Source organism: Gossypium arboreum, unplaced genomic scaffold, assembly GCF_025698485.1.
Source record: "Gossypium arboreum isolate Shixiya-1 unplaced genomic scaffold, ASM2569848v2 Contig00428, whole genome shotgun sequence".
NCBI lineage: Eukaryota > Viridiplantae > Streptophyta > Magnoliopsida > Malvales > Malvaceae > Gossypium > Gossypium arboreum.
The window spans coordinates 344-17,500 of record NW_026440544.1 but is presented as its reverse complement, the minus strand read 5'-3'; the positions used below and the strand labels follow the sequence as shown (position 1 = coordinate 17,500).

At 54.6% G+C, this 17,157-nt stretch overlaps 1 non-coding gene and 2 pseudogenes across 1 annotated transcript; all 3 read left to right on the top strand.

Moving 5' to 3' along the window:
- Positions 1 to 6,572: 6,572 nt before the first annotated feature.
- LOC128289093 (5.8S ribosomal RNA) lies at positions 6,573 to 6,726 on the top strand. The gene has a single exon (XR_008278863.1). It is a non-coding gene; the product is annotated as a 5.8S ribosomal RNA (ribosomal RNA).
- A 217-nt stretch (positions 6,727 to 6,943) lies between these two features.
- Positions 6,944 to 10,184, top strand: LOC128289094 (28S ribosomal RNA; annotated as a pseudogene).
- A 5,549-nt stretch (positions 10,185 to 15,733) lies between these two features.
- LOC128289095 (5.8S ribosomal RNA) lies at positions 15,734 to 15,886 on the top strand (annotated as a pseudogene).
- The last annotated feature ends 1,271 nt before the right edge of the window (positions 15,887 to 17,157 follow it).

Here is a 17,157-nt window from a genome sequence, read left to right as displayed (position 1 = left end):
CCAAGCGCGGTAAACGGCGGAGTAACTATGACTCTCTTATAGTAGCCAAATGCCTCACATCTAATTAGTGACGCGATGAATGGATTAACGAGATTCCCACCGCCCCTCGCTTACTATCCAATAAAACCACGCCAAGGAACGGGCTTGGTGTAATCAAGGGAAAGAAGACCCCGTTGAGCTTGACTTAGTCCCACTTTTGTGAAATGACTTGAGAGGTGTAGGATAAGTGGAGCTCTCGGCGAAATTGAAATACCACTACTTTTAACGTTATTTTACTTATTCCGCGGAATCGGAGAAGGGCACGCCTCTTTTGGACCCAAGGTCGGCTCACGGGCCGTCCGATCCGGGCGGAAGACATTGTCGTGGGAGTTTGGTCAGCGCACATCCGTTAAAAGATAACGCAGTGTCCTAAGATGAGCTCAACGAGAATGTAAATCTCGCAGGAACAAAAGGGTAAAAGCTCGCTTGATTCTCGATTTCCAAAGACGTAATACGAACCGTGAAAGCGTGGCCTATCGATCCTTTAGACCTTCTAATTTGAAGCTAGAGGTGTCGTAAAAGTTACCATTGTGATAATCGCTTGTGGCGCCTGCCGCTCATAGCGACGCTGCTTTTTGATCCTTCGATGTCGGCTCTTCCTATCATTGTGAAGCGAATTCACCAAGTGTTGGATTGTTCACCCACCAATAGGGAACGTGAGCTGGTTTAGACCGTCCGTGAGACAAAGTTAGTTTTACCCTACCGATGGCCGCTGCCGCAATAGTAATTCAACCTAGTACGAGAGGAACCGCTGATTCGCACAATTGGTCATCGCGCTTGGTTGAAAAGCCGCTGGCGCTGGTTACCGTGGCGCCGGATTATGACCGAACGCCTAAGTCGAATCCGGCTAGAAGCGACGACGCGCCTCGCCGCCCGATTGCCGACCGCAGAGGGGCCTTTGGCCCCAAGGGCACGTGTCGAGGTGCAACGATCAAGGGCGACAAGTCGCGGGCGCCTTGAGCGTAATTCCCACCGAGCGCGGTAGAATCTTTGCGCACGACTTAAATACGCCGACGGGTATTGTAGGGCAGAGTGGCCTTGCCGCCACGATCCACCGAGATTCACTTTGTCGCCTCGATTCGCCCCTCCCCATCTCCTTCCGATCCACCCTTGTTCTTTGCACGCCCCGACTTCGGGTCCCCAAGTGGGGGACTTAGTGTAAGGAGTTAGTTAAACACTTGGCCGTGCCGCCCGGAAACATGGCACAACGGGGCCGTGGTGCGGGTGCGAAGCTCCCAAGTGTTGGCGTCCCGCACTTGTTCAATTTTCTCGCCGTGCCGCGCCATGCCATACTTTGTATTTGTTTTGGGCCAACAGTAAAAATTTCTGTTAAACACTTGGCCGTGCCGCCTCGAAACATCGCACAACGGGGTCATGGTGGTGCGAAAAGTAGCTCCCAATCGCTATGCCCGCACTTGTTCAATTATCTACTGTACATCATGCCATATTTCATTCGGCTTCTTGTATTTATTTTGGGCCAATGTAAAAATTTTCAATTAAAAATACTAAGTGTAAGTGGCGAAAAAAACTTGCCCCCATTTCAGCATGTACGGAGCCTCTGCAACATCCGCAACGTAGGCCATCCCGCAGTGAGGGTCATCGGCAAACATCGCACCTTGGTGCCTCTTGATCATGGGAGCGCTAATGAAAAAGTGTCCTCTGCTTTCGCATATCCAAACTCCGCCCCTGCTTCTGCATATATGAATGTCGACTGGTAGCACATTGACCAAGTTTTTTTAGCTCTTTAGGGGGGAGGTGATATTGAGCAGCCAGGGGTTATCCAGGGCACTGCCCATGCCCATCGCATGCCCGGACGTCGGTGCCCCCCCACCACCGGTTAGGTTCCCGGCGGTGCTCCGACGATCCATCCCGGCGATGATCCGGCGAGCCATCCCGGGATACACAAACGGCGCAACGAGTCCCTCCCCAATCCCAAAAGGTAGAATTCGGACACCGTTACATGTTCGGTACCCAATAACGAATGAATCGTCCCAAAGGTAGGATTCGGATACCGTTGCATGTCCGGTACCCAACAATGAATGAATCGTCCCTGTCCCTCCCCTTTGCAACAAGAGCCCCTAAGACCTTTGGCCCTCATGCAGAGTCTCTCAGACACCGCCGGCAACAGAAGCATCCTGCAGGTGGGCCATCGGGCACCACCGCCCCTTTGATGTGTCGGAGCATCGGCAAGATCGGCACCTTGGTGCATCGGATGTGCGGAGGGTCGAGCACCAAAGCTAATTTTGGGCCCCTGCTGGTGTTGCCACCACCATAAAGTGTCCCCTGCTTGCATACATGAATGTCGCCTGCAGCACATTGACCAAGTTTTTTAGCTCTTTAGGGGAGGTGATATTGAGGCGAACAGGTTGTCCAGGCACCGCCCACGCCCATTTCATGCCCAGACGCTTGTTCCCCATCGCCGTTAGGGTTCTATGGTGTTCTGATCCATCCTGCGGTGTTCGGCGAGCCATCCCATGGTGTTCGCGAGCCATCCCTAATATCGAAAACGGTTACAAGTCGTCCCCGCCCCTCCCCTGTGTCCTCCCTTTGAATCATCCCGCCCCTCCCTTTGGAACAAGATCCTCCCAAGCACCTTGGGCCCTTGGTCGCGCCGAGCATCAGCACCCTTGGTAACCTAGGACGCCGATGGTGGGGAGCATCGGCACATTGTCGCTTGACGCAGGAGCCTTGACGCCATCGCAACCTAGGACGCTTGTCGTAAGGAGCCTCGCACCATCGGCAACCTAGGCCCTGGTCGCGGCAGAGCCTCGGCCACCATCGCACCTAGGCCCTCGGTCATGTAGGGAGCCTCGCCACCATCGGCAACCTAGGCCCTTGGTCGTGCGAGAGCCTCGCACCATCGGCACCTAGGCCCTTGGTCATGCGGGAGCCTCGAGCACCATCTCCACCTAGGCCCTTGGTCGTGCGGGAGCCTCGGCACCATCGGCAACCTAGGCCCTTGGTCGTGCGAGAGCCTCTGGCACCACCCTTGGTCGCGGCAACCTAGGCCCTTGGTCGTGCGGGAGCCTCGGCACCATCGGCAACCTAGGCCCTTGGTCGCGGGAGCCCGCCACCACCGGAACCTAGGCCCTTGATCGTGGGAGAACCTCGGCACCATCGGCAACCTAGGCCTTGATCGTGGCGAGAACCTCGGCACCATCGGCACTTTGGTGCTTGATGTGCGGGAGCCTCGAACACCATCGGCAACCTCGCCCTTGGTCGCGGGGGAGCCTCGGCACCACCGGCACCTTGGTGCCTTGGATGTGCGGAGCCTCGAGCAAATTGGCACCTTGGTGCTTGATGTGCGGAGCCCTGACACCATCGGCAACCTAGGACGTTGGTGTGCGGGTGCCTCGAGCAATAGGGCACCCCGGTGGCTCGGATGTGCGGGCTAAAGAAAAGTGTCCCCTGCTTCGCATATACGAAATGTTGCCCGCAGCGATTGACGGTTTTTTAGCTCTTTAAGGGTAGAGATCCGCCGCCTCGACGTGGCCCCCTCGAACCCGAGGTGGGTGGTCCGCAGCTTCACGGGGTCGGATAGTCCCGCAATGACTCACCAACGGTGGGGGTCAATCGCCGCGCTTAGTGGCCGGGTGATGATTTTCCGGCGGCCAAGCCTGCGCTCCATAGAAATGTAGCCAACGACTCCAAGACCAGTTCCCTATATCGGGCAAAGATCTCTTGGGGTGGCTTATGCATTGCTATGGGCTCGAGCTTGGCTTGCCCATTCTCCCCGTCATGTTAAGGACGCCTTGTGCCTTCCAAGTCGGCGACCCATCGGCGCTTTGGCCTTGCCAAGGCCTTGCTCTCGCATTCGGTCGCCTGTGACCCCAAAGCATCAAGTCCCTTTGACGGCAACGGCTCACCGGGGGCGAAGTTGAGTTTGTAGGCTTGGTCTTGGCTCGACCAAGTCCCAATGGGATTTTGTCCTCGTAGTTCTCGTGCTGCCGCTTGTGGTGTGCCCTCGCTTCATTGTTCCTTCCGCCCCCTACCAATACATTGGTTGGGTGGGTTGTTGGCCGGTGTGGTGGGTGCTACCACTAGTACGCAATGGGCATATGAGTGGTGTTTTGGTTGTGTGTATTGGTGCTCCATGCTACCCGCATCGAACTGCCGAGCCACACTCCTCTTCATTAACTCCCTTGTTCTAATTGAACCTAGGGATGCGATCGATCCCGTGGTTGCGCACTCTGCCGATGGAATTATTGATGTGTTGCCGTCCCTTCTCCATCTCGTGCCCTTTGGGTGCGTGGTGGACCACAATCGTGCCCTCGCTTCCCGAGTGTGCCCCTTAAATCGGTGTGGCCTCGCTTGCACCGTGCTCGCTCGCGCTTTCGGATGCGGAAAATATTTTGAGAGTAGGGTTTAGGCCCTTGTCTCTCGATGCCTATGCATTTTGTCTCTTGACACGGACGATGCTCGTGCTCGTTATGGCTCTTCGCTGCTCACGCGGCATGTTGAGAGCCATGCAAAGGTCGACGTCGCGAGGAATGCTACCGGTTGATCCCGCCAAGAGTCATATGCTTGTCTCAAAGATTAAGCCATGCATGTGTAAGTATGAACAAATTCAGATCGTGAAACCGCGAATGGCTCATTAAATCGCTTATAGTTTGTTTGATGGTATTTGCTACCGGATAACCGTAGTAATTCTAGAGCTAATACGCAACAAACCCCGACTTCGAAGGGATGCATTTATTAGATAAAGGTCGACGCTGGCTTTGCCCGCTGTTCGATGATTCATGATAACTCGACGGATCGCACGGCCTTTGTGCCGGCGACGATCATTCAAATTTCGCCTATCAACTTTCGATGGTAGGATAGTGGCCTACTATGGTGGTGACGGTGACGGAGAATTAGGTTCGATTCCGAGAGGGAGCCCGAGAAACGGCTACCACATCCAAGGAAGGCAAGAAAGCGCAAAATTACCCAATCCTCGACACGGGAGGTAGTGACAATAAATAACAATACCGGCTCTATGAGTCCGTAATTGAATGAGTACAATCTAAATCCCTTAACGAGGATCCATTGAGGGCAAGTCCGTGCCAGCAAATCGCGTAATTCCAAATTCCAATAGCGATATTTAAGTTGTTGCGCTTAAAAGCTCAGAGTTGGACTTAGGGGTGGGTCGGCCGGTCCGCCTCACTATGAGCACCGGCCCGCTTGTCCCATCGCCGGCGATGCGCCCCGGCCTTAATTGGTCGGGTCGTTCCTCCCACAAGCATTTTGAAGAAATTAGAGTGCTCAAAGCAGCCTACGCTTGTATACATTAGCATGGGATAACATCATAGGATTTCGATCCTATTGTGTTGGCCTTCGGATCGGAGTAATGATTAACAGGACAATGGGGCATTCAGATTTCATAGTCGAGGTGAAATTCTTGGATTTATGAAAGACGAACAACCGCGAAAGCATTTGCCAAGGATGTTTTCATTAATCAAGAACGAAAGTTGGGGGCTCAAGACGATCGACACCGCCCTAGTCTCAACTATAAACGATGCCGCACTGTGGATCGGCGGATGTTGCTTTTAGGACTCCGCAAGACCTTATGAGAAATCAAAGTCTTGGGTTCCGGGGAGTATGGTCGCAAGGTGAAACTTAAAGGAATTGACTAAGGGCACCATCAGAGTGGAGCTCGCGCTTAATTTGACTCAACACGGGAAACTTACCAGTCCGCATATAGTAAGGATTGACAGATCGAGAGCTCTTTCTTGATTCTATGGGTGGTGGTGCATGGCCGTTTTAGTTGGTGGAGCGATTTGTCCGTTAATTCCGCTAATCTAACGAGACCTCACCGCTAACTAGCTACACGGAGGTGATCCTTCGTGGCTAGCTTCTTAGAGGGACTATGGCCTTTAGGCCACGGAAGTTTGAGGCAATAACAGTCCTGTGATGCCCTTAGATGTTCGGGTCAACGCGCGCTACAATCGATGTATTCAACGAGTCTATAGCCTTGGCCGACGTGCCCGTAATCTTTGAAATTTCATCGTGATGGGGATAGATCATTGCAATTGTTGGTCTTCAACGAGGAATTCCTAGTAAGCGCGAGTCATCACCGCTGACTACGCCCCCGCCTTTTGTACACACCGCCTGCCGCTTCCTACCGATTGAATGGTCCGGTGAAGTGTTCGATCGCTGGCGACGGGCGGTTCACGCCGCGACGTCGCGAGAAGTCCACCGAACCTTATCATTTAGAGGAAGGAGAAGTCGAATAAGGTTTCCGTAGGTGAACTCCGCGAAGGATCATTGTCGAAACCTCGCCAGCGTAATCCACCCGTGAACGCTTGTATACAACATCGGAGGTGGTGCGGTGCATCGTTGTTCGCCCCCACCCCCGCGGTCGGAGCGGCCGGGTCTTGTCATCCCTTTTGCCCATTGGGTGGGTGAGATGTCGATCAACTTCTTCGATGCAAAACGAATAAAACCCCTACGCGAATCGCGCCAAGGAATCGAAATGAAAAGGGACACATCTCTTGTCGCCGCACCGCTCGCGTGTCGCTTTCAGTTGATGTTGTTCTTTGTCGCAAAGTATATAGAACGACTCTCAACGGATATCTCGGCTCGTGATCGATGAAGAACGAGCGAAATGCGATACTTGGTGTGAATTGCGTAATCCCGTGAACCATCGAAGTCTTTGAACGCAAGTTGCGCCCAAGCCATTAGGCCGAGGGCACGCCCGCCTCGGTGTCACGCATCGTCGCCTCTATCTAACCCCGATCCTCTGACTCGCTGGACCGCTGGCGGAAATTGGCCTCCCGTGCGCCACAAACGCCGGTTGGCCTAAATTCGAGTCCTCGACGACATAATCGCCGCGACGATCGGTGGTAATGCCGCAAGCAACCTCGCTCGAGTCGCGCGCTGCTCGTCACGATCGAGACCCTTAAACCCTTTTGGCATCGTGATCGCGATTCCTGTGTCAAAGCGGGATTACCCGCCGAGTTTAAGCATATCAATAAGCGGAGGAAAAGAAACTTACCAGATTCCCTAGTAACGGCGAGCGAACCGAAAAGCCCAAATTGAGAATCGGCGCCACCGGCGCTCGAATTGTAGTCCGAGAAGCGCCCTCAACCGCGGACCGCCCAAGTCCCCGGAAAGGGGCGCCGAGAGGGTGAGAGCCTGCCGCGTTCGGACCTCGCCGCACCACGAGGCGCTCAGTTTCACGAAGTCGGGTTGTTTGGGAATGCAGCCCTAATCGGGCGGTAAATTCGGCCCAAGGCTAAATACGGTGAGAGACCGATAGCGTAACAAGTACCGCGAGGGAAAGATGAAAAGGACTTTGAAAAGAGAGTCAAAGAGTGCTTGAAATTGTCGGAGGGAAGCGGATGGGGCCGCGATGCGCCCTTGGCCGGATGTGGAACGGCGAGAGCCGGTCCGCCGACGGCTCGGGCGTGGACCGACGCTGGTCGTGGCGGCGCCCAAGCCCGCCTTTGATACGCCTGTGGAGACGCTGCCGCCGATCGTGGATTCAAAGACGCGCTGCCTCGGCGTGCTTCGCACTGCGTGTTCGGGCGCTTCGGCTCATGGTTTCTATTCGCCCGCCTTGAAACACGGACCAAGGAGTCTCGACATGTAAAGGAAGTCAACGGCTAGAAACCCGTAAGGCGAAGGAAGCTGACATGGATCCTCACGGTGCACCGCCGACCGACCTTGATCTTCCGAGAAGGGTTCGAGGAGAGCATGCTCGCGGACCCGGAAGATGGTGAACTATGCCTCGAAGGGGCGGCCGAGGAAACTTCGTGGAGGCCCGCAGCGACATCGACGCAAATCGCTCGTCTGACTTGGGTATAGGGCGAAAGACTAATCGAACTGCCTAGTAGCCGGTTCCTCCGTTTTCCTCAGATAGCCGGAGCCCTTAGCGAAGTTCTATCGCAAAGCCAATGATTAGAGGCATCGGGCGCAACGCCTCGACCTATTCTCAAACTTTAAATAGGTAGGACGGTGCGGCCGCTTGCTGAGCCGCACCACGGAATCGAGAGCTCCAAGTGGGCCATTTTTGGTAAGCGTAATCATGATGCGGATGAACCGAAGTCGGGTTACGGTGCTCAATCAAGGCTAACCTAGAACCCACAAAGGGTGTTGGTCGATTAAGACAACAGGACGGTGGTCATGGAAGTCGAACCGCTAAGGAGTGTGTAACAACTCACCGCCAATCAACTAGCCCCGAAATGGATGGCGCTTAAGCGCCGACCTATACCCCTACCGCCGGGCAAGAGCCAGCCCCGATGAGTAGGAGGGCGCGGCGGTCGCCGTGAAACCCGGGCGCGAGCCCGAGCGGAGCGGCCGCTTGCAGATCTTGGTGGTAGTAGCAAATATTCAAATGAGAACTTTGAAGGTCAAGAGGGAAAGGTTCCATGAACGGCACTTGCACATGGGTTAGTCGATCCTAAGAGACGGGAAGCTCGTCCGATAGCGCTGCTCAGCGCGAGCTTCGAAAGGAATCGTTAAAATTCCCGAACCGACGCGGCGGCCGACGGCAACGTTAGGGAGTCCGAGACGCCGGCGGGGCCTCGAAGAGTTATCTTTTCGCTTAACTACCGCCCACTCGAAACGGCCACCGGAGGTAGGGTCCAATGTCGGAAGAGCACCGCACGTCGCAGGTGTCCGGCAGCCTTCGCGCCCTTGAAAATCCGGAGGACCGAAAAGCCGCCCGCGCCGGCCGATTTCATAACCGCATCAGTTCCAAGGTGAATGTACCGTCAATGGAACAATGTAGGCAAGGGAAGTCGGCAAATGGATCCAGAACCTCGAAAAGGATTGGCTCGAGGGCTGGGCACGGGTCCTGGGCCCCAACCCGCTTGGCCGCGGCAGACCGCCGAGCCGCTCACGGCGAGAGCGGGTCGCCGCGTTTGGCCGGGGACGGATCGAACGGCCTTCGGGCCTTCCCCATGCATTTAACAATGACTCAGAATCGGTACGACAAGGGGAATCCGATCGCTTAATTAAAACAAAGCATTGCGATGGTCCTCGCGATGCTCACGCAATGTGATTTCCAAAGGCTCAATGTCAAAGTGAAGAAATTCAACCAAGCGCGGTAAACGGCGGAGTAACTATGACTCTTTATAGTAGCCAAATGCCTCGCCATCTAATTAGTGACGCGATGAATGGATTAACGAGATTCCCACCGTCCCTCGCTTCACTATCCAATAAACCACGCCCAAGGAACGGCTTGGCGTAATCACGGGAAAGAAGACCCCGTTGAGCTTGACTCTAGTCCGACTTTGTGAAATGACTTGAGAGGTGTAGGATAAGTGGAGCTCTCGCTAAATTGAAATACCACTACTTTTAACGTTATTTTACTTATTCCGCGAATCGGAGAGGGCACGGCCCTCTTTTGGACCCAAGGTCGGCTTTACCGGCCGATCCGGCGGAAGACATTGTCGTGGGAGTTTGGTCAAGCACATCCGTTAAAAGATAACGCAGTGTCCTAAGATGAGCTCAACGAGAATGTAAATCTCGTGGGAACAAAAGGGTAAAAGCTCGCTTGATTCTCGATTTCCAAGACGAATACGAACCGTGAAAGCGTGGCCTATCGATCCTTTAGACCTTCGGAATTTGAAGCTAGAGGTGTCGTAAAAGTTACCACAGGATAATCGGCTTGTGGCGCCAAGCCGCTCATAGCGACGCTGCTTTTTGATCCTTCGATGTCGGCTCTTCCTATCATTGTGAAGCGTAATTCACCAAGTGTTGGATTGTTCACCCACCAATAGGGAACGTGAGTCGGGTTTAGACCGTCGTGAGACAAAGTTAGTTTTACCTCATCGATGGCCGCTACCGCAATAGTAATTCAACCTAGTACGAGAGGAACCGCTGATTCGCACAATTGGTCATCGCGCTTTGGTTGAAAAGCCGCGGCGCCGGTTACCGTGGCGCCGGATTATGACCGAACGCCTAAGTCGAATCCGGCTAGAAGCGACGCGACGCGCCTGCCGCCCGATTGCCGACCCGCAGAGGGGCCTTTGGCCCCAAGGCGGGCACGTGTCGAGGTGCAATGATCACGGCGACAAGTCGCGGGCGCCTTGAGCGTAATTCCCACCGAGCGGCGGGGTAGAATCTTTGCGCATTTACTTAAATACGCTGACGGGTATTGTAGTGGCAGAGTGGCCTTGCCGCCACGATCCACCGAGATTCACTTTGTCGCCTCGATTCGCCCCTCCCCATCTCCTTCCGATCCACCCTTGTTCTTTTGCACGTCCCGACCCTGGGGTCCCCAAGTGGGGGACTTAGTGTAAGGAGTTAGTTAAACACTTGGCCGTGCCGCCTCCCGGGAAACATGGCACAACGGGGGCCGTGGTGGTGCGGGTGCGAGCTCCCAAGTGTTGGCGGCCCGCACTTGTTCAATTTTCTCGCCGTCGCCGCGCATGCCATGCCATACTTCTTGTATTTGTTTTGGGCCAACAAAAAATTTCTGTTAAACACTTGGCCGTGCCGCCTCCCGGGAAACATCGCACAGCGGGGGCCGTGGTGGTGCGAGTGCGAGCCCCCAACTGTTGGCGGCCCGAGCACTTGTTCAATTATCTACCGTGCCATCATGCCATATTTCATTCGGCTTGTATTTATTTTGGGCCAATGTAAAAATTTTCAATTAAAAATACTAAGTGTAAGTGGCGAAAAAAACTTGCCCCCATTTCAGTGCATGTACGGAGCCTCTGCAACATCCGCAACGTAGGCCATCCCGCAGTGAGGGTCATCGGCAAACATCGCACCTTGGTGCCTCGGATCATGGGAGCGCTAATGAAAAAGTGTCCTCGCTTTCGCATATCCAAACTCCGCCCCTGCTTTCGCATACATGAATGTCAACGGTAGCACATTGACCAAGTTTTTTAGCTCTTTAGGGGAAGTGATATTGAGCAGCCTGGGGTTATCCAGTGGCACCGCCCATGCCCATCGTGATGCCCGGACGCCGGTGTTCCCCCACCACCGTTAGGTTCCCATGGCAGTTCGACGATCCATCCCATGATGATCCCATGAGCCATCCCGGATACACAAACGGCGAACGAGTCCCTCCCCAATCCCAAAGGTAGAATTCGGACACCGCTACATGTTCGGTACCCAATAATGAATGAATCGTCCCAAAGGTAGGATTCGATACCGCTGTATGTCCGTGACTCCAACAATGAATGAATCGCCCCTGCCCCTCCCTTTTGCAACAAGAGCCCCTAAGACCTTTGGCCTCATGCAGTAGCTCAGACACTATCGGCAACAGGTGCCATCCTGCAGGCGGGGCCATCGGGCACCACCGCCCTTTGATGTGTCGGAGCATCGGCAAAGATCGCACCTTGGTGCATCGGATGCGGGAGGGTCGAGCACCAAAGCTAATTTTGGGCCCCTGCAGCAGTGTTGCCACCACCATAAAGTGTCCCTGCTTGCATACATGAATGTCGCCTGCAGCACATTGACCAAGTTTTTTAGCTCTTTAGGGGAGGTGATATTGAGGCGAACAGGGTTGTCCAGGCACCGCCCACGCCCATTTCATGCCCAGACGCTTGCAGCCCCCCCATCGCCGTTAGGTTCCCATGTCTCCGATCTATCCTGCTGTGTTCCGCGAGCCATCCCATGCCAGTGTTCTACGAGCCATCCCTAATATCGAAAACGGTTACAAGTCGTCCCTGCCCCTCCCCTGTGTCCCTCCCCTTTGAATCATCCCTGCCCCTCCCTTTGGAACAAGATCCTCCCACCTGGGCCCTTGGTCGTGCCGAGCATCGTGCACCCTTGGTAACCTAGGACGCCGATGGTACGGAGCATCGACATTGTCGCTTGACGGCAGAGCCTTGGACGCCATCTAAACCTAGGACGCTTGTCGCAAGGGAGCCTCTGCACCATCCACTCCAACCTCGATACCAGGCCCTTGGTCGTGGTCGAGAGCCTCGGGCACCACCAGTCCCTTGGTCGCGGCGAACCTAGGCACCATCTAACCTAGGTCGGTCGCGGTGAGCCTCGGCACCATCGGCAACCTAGGCGCTTGGTCGCAAGTGAGCCTCGCCACCACTCGCAACCTAGGCCCCCGGTCATGCGAGAGCCTCGAGCACCATCCACCTCAGGCCCCTAGGCCCTTGGTCGCAAGGGAGCCTCGCACCATCGGCACCTTGGCCCTTGGTCGGCGGGAGCCTCGGCACCATCGGCAACCTAGGCCCTTGGTCGCAAGGGAGCCTCGCCACCATCGGCAACCTAGGCCCTTGGTCGTGCGGAGCCTCGGCACCATCGGCACCTAGGCCCTTGGTCGCAAGGGAGCCTCGCCACCACCGAACCTAGGCCCTTGATCGCGCGAGAGCCTCGCACCATCGGCAACCTAGGCCTTGATCGCGGCGAGAACCTCGGCACCATCGGCACTTTGGTGCTTGATGTGCGGAGCCTCAACACCATCGGCAACCTCGCCCTTGGTCGCAAGGGAGCCTCGGCACCATCGCACCTTGGTGCCTTGATGTGCGGAGCCTCGAAAGATTGGCACCTTGGTGCTTGATGTGCGGAGCCTCGACACCATCGGCAACCTAGGACGTTGATGTGCGGGTGCCTCGAGCAAATAGGGCACCCCGGTGGCTCTGATGTGCGGGCTAAAGAAAAGTGTCCCCGCTTCGCATATACGAATGTTGCCCGCAGCGATTGACGGTTTTTTTTAGCTCTTTAAGGGTAGAGATCCGCCGCCTCGACGTGGCTCCCTCGAACCCGAGGTGGGTAAGGCCCGCAGCCTCACTGGGTCTGATAGTCCCGCAATGACTCACCAACTGGTGGGTCAATCGCCGCGCTTAGTGGCCGGGTGATGATTTTCCGGCCGGCCAAGCCCGCGCCCATAGAAATGTAGCCAACGACTTCAAGACCGTGTTCCCTATATCGGCAAAGATCTCTTGGGGTGGCTTATGCATTGCTATGGGCTCGAGCTTGGCTTGCCCATTCTCCCCGGCCATGTTAAGGACGCCTTGTGCCTTCCAAGTCGGCGACCCATCGGCGCTTTGGCCTTGCCAAGGCCTTGCTCGATTCGGTCGCCTGCGGACCCCAAAGCATCAAGTCCCTTTGACGGCAACGGCTCACCTGGGGCGAAGTTGAGTTTGTAGGCTTGGTCTTGGCTTGACCAAGTCCCAATGGGATTTTGTCCTCGTAGTTCTCGTGCTGCCGCTTGTGGTGTGCCCTCGCTTCATTGTTCCTTCCGCCCCCTACCAATACATTGGTTGGGTGGGTTGTTGGCCGGCAGTGCGGGTGCTACCACTAGTACGCAATGGGCATATGAGTGGTGTTTTGTTGTGTGTATTGGTGCTCCATGCTACCCGATCGAACTGCCGAGCCACACTCCTCTTCATTAACTCCCTTGTTCTAATTGAACCTGGGGATGCGATCGATCCCGTGGTTATGCACTCTAAGCCGATGGAATTATTGATGTGTTGCCGCCCTTCTCCATCTCGTGCCCTTTGGGTGCGTGGTGGACCACAATCGTGTCTCTGCTTCCCGAGTGTGCCCCTTAAATCGGTGTGGCCTCGCTTGCAATCGGTGCTCGCTCGCGGCTTTGATGCGGAAAATATTTTTGAGAGTAGGGTTTAGGCCCTTGTCTCGATGCCTATGCATTTTGTCTCTTGACACGGACGATGCTCGTGCTCGTTATGGCTCTTCGTTGCTCACGCTGCATGTTGAGAGCCATGCAAAGGTCGACGCCGCGAGGAATGCTACCGTTGATCCCGCCAAGAGTCATATGCTTGTCTCAAAGATTAAGCCATGCATGTGTAAGTATGAACAAATTCGATCGTGAAACCGCGAATGGCTCATTAAATCGCTTATAGTTTGTTTGATGGTATTTGCTACCTGATAACCGTAGTAATTCTAGAGCTAATACGCAACAAACCCCGACTTCGAAGGGATGCATTTATTAGATAAAGGTCGACGCGGCTTTGCCCGCTGTTCGATGATTCATGATAACTCGACGGATCGCACGGCCTTTGTGCCGCGACGATCATTCAAATTTCGCCCTATCAACTTTCGATGGTAGGATAGTGGCCTACTATGGTGGTGACGGTGACGGAGAATTAGGTTCGATTCCTGAGAGGGAGCCCGAGAAACGGCTACCACATCCAAGGAAGGCAAGAAGCGCCAAGAAATTACCCAATCCCCGACACGGGAGGTAGTGACAATAAATAACAATACCGGCTCTATGAGTCCGTAATTGAATGAGTACAATCTAAATCCCTTAACGAGGATCCATTGAGGGCAAGTCCGTGCCAAGCAGACATGTAATTCCAAATCCAATAGCGATATTTAAGTTGTTGCGCTTAAAAGCTCAGAGTTGGACTTAGGGGTGGGTCGGCCGGTCCGCCTCACTGTGAGCACCTGGCCCGCTGCCCCCATCACGCATGATGCGCCTCCCGGCCTTAATTGGTCGGGTCGTTCTCCCACACAAGTATTTTGAAGAAATTAGAGTGCTCAAAGCAGCCCACGCTTGTATACATTAGCATGGGATAACATCATAGGATTTCGATCCTATTGTGTTGGCCTTCGGATCGGAGTAATGATTAACAGGACACTTGGGGCATTCAGATTTCATAGTCGAGGTGAAATTCTTGGATTTATGAAAGACTAACAACCGCGAAAGCATTTGCCAAGGATGTTTTCATTAATCAAGAACGAAAGTTGGGGGCTCAAGACGATCGACACCGCCCTAGTCTCAACTATAAACGATGCCGACTGTGGATCGGCGGATGTTGCTTTTAGGACTCACCAAGACCTTATGAGAAATCAAAGTCTTTGGGTTCCGGGGAGTATGGTCGCAAGGTCAAACTTAAAGGAATTGACTAAGGGCACCATCAGAGGGAGCCCGCGCTTAATTTGACTCAACACGGGAAACTTACCAGTCCGCATATAGTAAGGATTGACAGATCGAGAGCTCTTTCTTGATTCTATGGGTGGTGGTGCATGGCCGTTTTAGTTGGTGGAGCGATTTGTCCGTTAATTCCGCTAATCTAACGAGACCTCACCGCTAACTAGCTACACGGAGGTGATCCTTCGTGGCTAGCTTCTTAGAGGGACTATGGCCTTTAGGCCACTAAGTTTGAGGCAATAATGTGTCCGTGATGCCCTTAGATGTTCTGGGTCAAGACGCTGCGCTACAATCGATGTATTCAACGAAGTCTATAGCCTTGGCCGACAGTGCCCGTAATCTTTTGAAATTTCATCGTGATGGGGATAGATCATTGCAATTGTTGGTCTTCAACGAGGAATTCCTAGTAAGCGAGTCATCACCGCTGACTACGCCCCCGCCTTTGTACACACCGCCTGCCGCTTCCTACCGATTGAATGGTCCGTGAAGTGTTCGGATCATGGCGACGTATGTTCACGCCCGCGACGCCGCGAGAAGTCCATCGAACCTTATCATTTAGAGGAAGGAGAAGTCGAATAAGGTTTCCGAGGTGAACTCGCGGAAGGATCATTGTCGAAACCTCGCCAGCGTAATCCACCCGTGAACGCTGCTGTATACAACATCGGAGGTGGTGCGGTGCATCGTTGTTCGCCCCCACCCCCGCTGCGGTCGGAGCGGCCGGTCTTGTCATCCCTTTGCCCATTGGGTGGGTGAGATGTCGATCAACTTCTTCGATGCAAAACGAACGAACCCCCGCGCCGAATCGCGCCAAGGAATCGAATGAAAAGGGACACATCTCTTGTCGCCGCACCGCTCATGTGTCGCTGCTTCAAAGATGTTGTTCTTTGTCGCAGTATATAGAACGACTCTCGCAACGGATATCTCGGCTCGTGATCGATGAAGAACGAGCGAAATGCGATACTTGGTGTGAATTGCGTAATCCCGTGAACCATCGAAGTCTTTGAACGCAAGTTGCGCCTCAAGCCATTAGGCCGAGGGCACGCCCGCCTGGTGTCACGATCGTCGCCTCTATCTAACCCCGATCCCCTGACTCGCTGGACCGCTGGCGAAATTGGCCTCCCGCGGCGCCACAACCACGGTTGGCCTAAATTCGAGTCCTCGACGACATAATCGCCGCGACGACGGTGGTAATGCCGCAAGCAACCTCGCTCGAGTCGCGGCGCTGTCACGATCGAGACCCTTAAACCCTTTCGGCATCGTGATCGCGATTCTGTGTCAAAGTGATTACCCACCGAAGTTTAAGCATATCAATAAGCGAGGAAAAGAAACTTACCAGATTCCCTAGTAACGGCGAGCGAACCGAAAAGCCCAATTTGAGAATCGGCGCCACCGCTCAATTGTAGTCCGAGAAGGCCCTCAACGGATCGCCCAAGTCCCCGGAAAGGGGCGCCGAGAGGGTGAGAGCCTCTCGCGTTCGGACTCGCCGCACCACGAGGCGCCGTTCACGAAGTCGGGTTGTTTGGGAATGCAATTAATCGGGCGGTAAATTCGGCCCAAGGCTAAACACGGTGAGAGACCGAGAATAACAAGTACCGCGAGGGAAAGATGAAAAGGACTTTGAAAAGAGAGTCAAAGAGTGCTTGAAATTGTCGGAGGGAAGCGGATGGGGCGATGGCGCTTGCCGGATGTGGAACGGCGAGAGCCGGCCCGCCGATCGGTCGGGCGTGGACCGACGCTGGTCGTGGGGCGCGCCAAGCCCGCCTTTGATACGCCTGGGAGACGCTGCCGCCGATCGTGGATTCAAAGACGCGCTGCCTCGCGTGCTTCGCAAGACTCGCGTTCGGGCGCGGGCTCGCATGGTTTCTATTCGCCCGCCTTGAAACACGGACCAAGGAGTCTCGACATGTGTGCGAAGTCAACGGCTAGAAAACCCGTAAGGCGTAAGGAAGCCGATTATGGATCCTCACGGTGCACCGCCGACCGACCTTGATCTTCCGAGAAGGGTTCGAGGAGAGCATACTGCTGGGACCCGGAAGATGGTGAACTATGCCCGAAGGGCGGCCCAGAGGAAACTCGTGGAGGCCCGCAGCTGACATCGACGCAAAATCGCTCGTCTGACTTGGGTATAGGGCGAAGACTAATCGAACTGCCTAGTGTCATGGGTTGCAAAAGGAGACTTGCAACCATGACTTCGACTTGTGCGATTTATCACTTTTGAGGGAGGTCATTCGCCCAATCGACCGGGTCCAAAGGCTTGAGAGATCGAAGCCCATCTCCTGAGCTTGGCAAATATGGAAAGTAATCTTCAAAGATATGCTTGGCAAATA